The sequence below is a fragment of the Wyeomyia smithii genome, chromosome 3, assembly GCF_029784165.1.
Source record: "Wyeomyia smithii strain HCP4-BCI-WySm-NY-G18 chromosome 3, ASM2978416v1, whole genome shotgun sequence".
Lineage (NCBI taxonomy): Eukaryota > Metazoa > Arthropoda > Insecta > Diptera > Culicidae > Wyeomyia > Wyeomyia smithii.
This window is the reverse complement of record NC_073696.1, coordinates 163,930,519-163,938,182: the sequence shown is the minus strand read 5'-3', so window position 1 is coordinate 163,938,182 and position 7,664 is coordinate 163,930,519. Positions and strand designations below refer to the sequence as shown.

The 7,664-nt window shown below is 38.8% G+C and overlaps 1 long non-coding RNA gene across 2 annotated transcripts; it reads right to left on the bottom strand.

Annotated features, from left to right (window-relative positions):
• Positions 1-738: 738 nt before the first annotated feature.
• Positions 739-1,670, bottom strand: LOC129729711 (uncharacterized). Of its 2 annotated transcripts, XR_008728731.1 has the most exons (4): positions 1,467-1,670; positions 1,284-1,405; positions 999-1,217; positions 739-940 (listed from the first exon to the last, which is right to left on the bottom strand). It is a non-coding gene; the product is annotated as an uncharacterized LOC129729711 (long non-coding RNA). The 2 variants fall into 2 exon arrangements; XR_008728730.1 differs by having other exon boundaries at positions 1,284-1,670.
• Positions 1,671-7,664: the final 5,994 nt, after the last annotated feature.

Genomic DNA, 7,664 nt, shown 5'->3' with positions numbered 1-7,664 from the left:
TAAAATAATCATGACAAATTGAACCTTGATTGTTTTGTCTGCAAAGTCTACAGCGAATCGCTGGACCTGCGATTTTCGGATGTAAAGCAGCATAGTTCCAGTTCATAATTCATGAAAAAAATTCCGCTCTTCTATAATTGTGTAGGTCATTCGCATACACAGGCGCGACCACCGAAGTGGTAAGGTGTCTCTAATTAATAATAAAGCTCTATTTCGAACGTATTTATACCAAAGCGCCGTGCAATGTCCGGGTAGTGCCATGTTACCGCCGTGCGAATAAAAAATATCGTTGCCGACGATATTTTGTACTTCCCGGGGAGTGCACGGCAGAAACTTAGATGTTACTCTCAGGATGTGAATGTGTGTGAAACATTTTTGTTTGTTTTTTTTTTTTTGCATTCTCGCCATGGACCGGAAGCAGTGGAAATAGCGCTTGACAGTATTATTGTTATTCGCATAATCTTGGAAAGATATTAATAACCGAAAGAGCAGTTTTAAAAATAGGCCTGAACCAGAGTGAATAGAGTGGCGCAGAGTCTGAAAAACGAAACGAACCGTCAAACGCTGAACCAAACGAGCAAAGTACATAAGCACTACTGTTGGCTAGAATTTTTGAAAATGGTTTTGTAATCATTCAAAAAAAGTTTACAATAAATTGAGCTTTTATTCATTTTTTTTAATTTTGATCATTTTATCATGTACAAAATTACAAAATTGTACAATGTTTGTTTTGTATGGACTAGTAATATTTTCAAAATTTACTTCTCAAATTTCTAGTAGAGTTTAATGGAAACATATAATTTTTTTTTTCTGATTTCTTTTAAATTACTTAATTGAATTGTTCCTGATAAAGACAAAACACGTATACGAACGCAGCGTTTAAGTTGTGTAGGCTTGCTTGTCCGATCAATGTCGCAACTGCTGAACTATTGGTATCTGTCTAAGAAGTAAAATAAAGCAAAAACATAAGCATTTATTCTCATAACGAAAACATTTACCTTGGCTTTCCCGCTGAAGGAAGTCTACCGATCCCTTTGAACCTTTCTGAACCTGTAATAGTTTCCACGGAAATGCTTGGAGGAAACAATTTATGGTCGGCAGCAATGTCAGCAGCAGTATCAAAACTCCCACCAACAACAGTAATCCCAGGAGCAACAGTAATCCCAGCAGCAGTAGTAGTCCAGAAGCAGCAGCAGTGACAACGTCAGAAGCAGTCTCTGGATAAGGATTTACTCAAGATAACATACAAAAACACACAAGAAAAAACCAAAAATAGGACAAACCTCTTCCATGCTGGTTTGTTTCACTTAAGTTCGGCATAGGAAACCTTGAGGTGCACCAGGTATAGGTCTCAGCTTCCCGTTTGCTGCGGCCAAGTCAAATCCAGCTCGTAATTCACATGAAGCTATTCAAAATAAAAAAAATCATTTTATCCATCACTCGCAATCATTTTCTAATTTACTTACACTGCAAAATCGGGTGTTTCCGGTAATAGAATAGTATGCCTGAAAACAGCAAAAGTCCATCCACAGTTTCCCCACAATCGGATTCTTTGGAAACCGCATCGTAACGCAAGAGGGTTTGAGCGACGTACACAAATTACGTAACGCTAAAAAAACAGACTTTCGACCCCCCCCCCCTATGTAACGACAAGTAACGTTCAATATGACTTCCCCCGCCCCTAAAATAACGTAACGCTAAATCCCCAAAAATTTTCGATCACGAAGGCAAATCACAGTCACGTAACTGTATCAACAACCCCCACTCCTACATACGTAACAATAAGTAACGCAAACTCAACCTCCTTTCCTTCCCTTCTTGCGTTACGTTATTTGTGTACGACGCCTTATCTCCAGAAAAGTGCATTCTGACCGAGTGTATATACCTCTATATCGTCCGATACAGAAACCTGAAAAAGTAGTTTAGAGTTGTGCCAGCATTTCCTTCAGCCGACGATACGTACCTTTCACCAAAATACTTGTGTAACCGTCAGAGCTATTCAGAAAATAATTTTTCTACTTCAAACGCCAATTTCTAATGCATAAAACTGCATCAAGTCAAGCACCCGTTAAGGAGCTCCGTAGCTGCAAAGATACAGAGTCCACATTGACAAGCGGGTGGTCGTTGGTTCGAATCTTAGAAGAATAATGCCATTCGGTTGTCAAAGAATCTTAACTTGGGTTTATTTTAGGGCTCCCCACCACATACCCTTCCTTTAAACTGAATGTCTACAATCCCCTGCTGGCTTTCCTTTTAACAAAAATAAGTCCTTCTTACTATGAAACTGAACTGATTTAACGTAGGATTGTTCTCTTCAGGAAATAGTATTTAGGCGATATTGGTATGATGAAGAGGCTCGGTATAGAGCATTGAGCTTGAAAAGGAAAGGTAAAACTCACACACAAGCACGGAAATAAATGATAAGCGTATCCCTTATTTCAATATGATACTGCGAATAATATTAAATACGAAGTACAGAAAACACCTAGGCATTATCACAATAAATCATATGTCTCTGGTCGCAGTGATAAGTCCACACAGGAAAAATAAAGAAGGCGTTCGTGTGTCAAATACAACCTTCCTATTTTTTTACCTTTTTTTTTGTACCACTGCGCCCAGTAGTTTTTTAACTTTTGTCGCATTGTCCGAACGATTTATCTTTTTGCAGTGTTACGTATTACGTATTGAGAAGCGTGTCAGAGTGTCAGTCAGAGTTAGTAACCTACTTCCTTCGTAATCGACTTTACCATATCTTCCTGGAAGCTATCAGTCTAACAGCGTATAACGAGCTATAGTCTATGATATCGAAGCTTTAGACCAGTGATTATTAAGTCTGGAGAGAAGTCTGAGAATAAACCGATACTCAAAAGCCAACGAGTGACTTGGTTTCACTAAGATTCGAACTTATCACCACTCGCTTGTCAAATTGGACCCTGTAACCTTGCGGCTACGAAGCTTTACTTTACCCTTTAATTGATCACCTAGGTGACCGGTGATCTCCAAACCGAAATAATACGGCAACTCATCAATTTCAGTACTGCTGGAATCAGAAGACGGATTCGTAATAGGTTTTTACACATGTGCTCGCGATAAACATAAATTTTCAATTTTTTTTGGAGTAGCTACACATTATACTCTAAATAAGTAAACGCATATTTATTTATACAAGTTACAACGGAGACCTGCACACGCACCGGAATGATGTCGCGACCCAGTGCAGAAGGCATATTTTCTGCAGCAGTCAGCGCATCAGCCAGGTACTAGGGTATCGCTAGGTTGGCATATTTTAGGTGCGATCGTGGGATCGCTAAACTTAATGTGAATCAATAATGTCAGTTCCTCTAATTACGCAGTTAATTTTTTTTAATGTATCGCCGTCCGCGCGTATATAACTTACATAACATGAGATCATGAGATGTAGGTTATATCGCAGACTAGTGTTGGACATCGGAACGAAAACGTTGGGTCCGTGTTCCGGTCCGGTCCGGTCTGGAAAATAATCGGACTTTGAAGGTTCCGGTCCGATCGGACTTTGGACCGGACTGGACCGGACCTTTTTTTTTTCCTGTAGGAGCCTATGACCACTGCTACCATTAGTTAGATATATTGTGGTATACTCCGCGTTAATTTTTATGCACTGTCAGTTCGTTCCATCACTATAGGTATCAGTGATAGTCGCACCCAGACTTTGCATTTATTTTTACCTTCATTAGTTCAGCAGACCATATCTCGTTAGGCGTGAGGATACCTTTTCCAAGAATACGCAGTCTTTGCTGAATTAATGCGCTGCATTGGCACAGTAAGTGTTCCGAGGTTTCTACTTCAGAATTACAGAAACGACATAAGTCATCTGTCAGTTTACCTAATTTTTTAAGGTGATACTTACTCGGACAGTGCCCAGTAAGTAGGCCAGTTAACGTACTCAGATCAGCTTTATTCATACTGAGTAGGTTCCGTGTGATTCTTTTACATGGTGTAATGAATAGTTTAGATTGTCTTGCTTTGGAATAAGCCAGTTGGCATCAATCATCATTGATTCCCAGCCTCTTAGCTCAGATTTCAAACAGGATGAAGATACCCCACAAAATGGCTCCGGCCCGACGAAAGCAGTTGAAGAACCAATTCTCGCTAAGAGATCGGCTTTTTCATTTCCTTCTATACCACAGTGACCAGGCACCCAGTATAGATTGACAACGTTTGTTACAGTTAGTTGTCGTAGGGATTGAATACAATCCCATACCAACTTCGACTGACATGTGTATGCTTTTAAAGCATTGAGAGCTGCTTGACTATCTGAGAAAATGCAGATATTGGCATACCTATATTTCCTAGCCAAGCAAATACTTGTGCATGTTAGAATAGCATTTACTTCCGCTTGAAAAACTGTGGGCCACTGCCCCATTGGAATTGATATATTGATTCCTGGTCCAGTGACCCCAGCGCCTGTAGACTCGCCCATTTTAGAGCCATCTGTATAAAAAATGACTGATCCTGAACAAACCTTAGGACCTCCTTCATCCCATTCGGTGCGATTGGATTCAATCACTTTGAAAGGAACACTGAAGTTAGTCTTAGAGTCCATTCGATCTTCATTCATGGTTACTAAGGTGTTCAGTTGGAAATTTTTGAGGATTCGTAAATGTCCCTGTAGATCTCCTTCCTGAAAGAATTTGACACGTTTTAGCCTAAGAGCACCTTTTTCGGCTTCAAGTTGTACATACTGATGTAAGGGTAGAAGATATAAAAGAGCTTCTAAGGCTTTGGATGGTGCACTGGCCATTGCTCCTGTTATTGATAAGCATGCCAGACGTTGTAGTTTATCTAACTTTTTCTGAGCTGATAATTGTGAAGTTTTAGGCCACCACACTAGCGAGGCATAAGTTACTCTGGGTCTCACTATTGCCGAGTATATCCAGTGAATCATCCTCGGCTTGAGTCCCCATTTTTTGCCAAATATATTGCTGCAAGCCCAAAGAGCGTTGTTTGCTTTTGAGATCGCATACTCTAGATGGTCGTTCCAGTTGAGCTTGTGGTCAAGCATAACACCTAGGTACTTGGTTCGCTTGGATAGCACCAACTGTGTGCCTCCCAACTTAAGAGTTGCAATATTATACTTTCTATTTCTTGTAAATGGGATAATGACTGTTTTAGAAGGATTGACGCTTAGTCCTTCCAGGTTACACCATTTAAGTGTGTAGTTTAAGGCGTATTGCATTCTATTGGAAATAGTAGATCCGCATTTACCCCTAACTAAAATAGTAATGTCATCAGCGAAACCGATGATTTCGTATCCTAGGTTCGTTAAGTTGTTAAGAAGATCATCGACAACAAGAGACCACAATAAGGGAGATAAAACCCCTCCTTGTGGGCAACCCCTTGTTGGTTTTGTCGTTAAAGTTGATCTTCCTAAATTGGCCCGGACCTTACTTGGTCCGATGTCGAACACTACCGCAGACAAACGTTCAAGCTGAGTTCCAAACTTGTGTAAAGTTTTTAGTACTAGCACTACGTAACCAAATAGCGCTACCAGTGACGCCAGCCTCGTACACCTGCAAAAAAATATTCATTACAGCAATAAGGTCACTACGCGGCGCTAGTGTACAAGTGATTTATAACGCATTCCGCTTTGAAAATTTACCCGAAATTTTCGATTATTGTTGTTCTTCCTCGAATGTTTGTGTGTGGTTATACCTTAACGTTTCACGTGAACGAAGAATTTTGCAAAATTAGCTTTTTTTTCGCAAAAATGCTGATCGTTTGTCTAAAATTTTTCGTCAAAAGTCTTGCAGCAAAAAAAATTGGCTTGAAATTTAAATTTCTTCGTTTCCGAGCAGGTTAGCAAAGCATTGAGTGCTACATTTCGATTCGGAACTTGAACTTTTGTTTATTACAAACAGACTTCGCAGTCAACTGTTTAGTGTACAGGATAATTACGGGGCTAGCGTTACGATCCTACCGACACTTAACGGTTTTCCGAGGCCCTGAGCAGACTATAATTGTTATAAACATGCCTGCAAAAATTCGGCCTGATCGAGTTAACGGTTCTTTAGAATCTATACTCACCATAAGCACACTTCTATGAAAAAATAGTTTCGAGATAATCGCTCGCGAAGTGCGACTAGCGTGTAGCGCACAATAGCAGATTACACGCTTGCAAAAATTTAGAAATGCAAAATCACAATTACTGCAAAAACCTAAGGTATAAAAGTGCTCCAAAGTGCCGAATGTCATATATCACTCGACTCTTCGACGAGCTGAGCATTTTCTGTATGTGTGTGTATGTGCAGATTTTTATTCTTACTCACCTTTCTCAGAGATGGCTACACCGATTTTCATGAAATCAATTGCAAATGAAAGGTCTTGTTGTGTCATAAGACCCTATTAAATTTTATTGTAATCGGATTGATAGTTTAGAGGTTATGTATCAAAATGTAAAAATCATGAAACATCATTATCCCAGAAACTACACAATCGATTTGAACAAAATTCAAATGAAACGGGCTACCTAAAAAACCCTTAACTTTTGAATTTTAAAAAATTGAAGTTGTGGTTCAAAAGTTATAAAAAAACGTGTTATGAAGACTGTTTAATCTCACTCATGTTTCTCAGAGATAGCTGGACCGATTTTCTTAAAATCAGTGTCAAATGGAAGGTCTAGTTGCCTCATAAGACCCTATTGATTTGTTTTGCAATCGAACTATTACTTTGCCTGTTATGTTTAAAAATGTGAAATCCAGCTATGAAAAGGAGCATATTCCGAAGACTACTTGGACTCACTCACTTTTCTCAGACCCGGTTCCTGACTGACCCGATTTCCACAAAATTAGTGTCAATTAATAAGTCTAGCTGCCTACACCCTACTGAATTTTACTGTAATCGAACTGTAACTTCGTCTGTAATGTACCGAAATGTGAAAATCACGAAACTTCATTATCAGAAACTACACAACCGATTTGATCAAAATTATTATCAGATAAGCGGGCTAGTCAAGGGTTAACTGATGAATTATGATGAAATATTATAATCGAACTTAAGCAACTGTTATGTATTAAATTGTTAATAAAACAACGAAAGTCTATTATCTCAAAGATTACATGACTTATTTGAACAAAACTAGTGTCATACGAACGAGTCATTTCTTAAATTTACAAATAACAAACTTCATAACAATTTGATATGTGGCTCAAAAGTTATGGAAAAAAAAGAAATTCAAAGACTATTCAAAACTATACCCACTTTTATCGATAAACGTGGCCTCAACATAATTTAAATGTGGTATTGTACTATTTGAACGTTCCAAATTCATTGATTCCTTGCGATGTGTTCAATGTCTGCAAATGCACGACGAATCGATCATAGGATATGATCAAAGTCAAAAGACAAATCGTTTGAAATGTTTGGTTTTATCGAAATAACAACTTCCTTGACTTTTGGCTTCAGTACATCACCCTAATTCTGAATAAATTCATATTGGGTGGTATTCGGTCATTTTCAGCAGATTTTCTGGCATCAATCTGACACTGGAAATACCCATATTGGGAGGTATTTAGTTATTTTGGTGTCCAGGGTCAATGTTTGGTTTCTATGCATCATCTCGATTACGGAAATATCCATATTGAGTATTATTCGGTCATTTTCGAGTGTTTCCTAGAAGTTGCCATTTA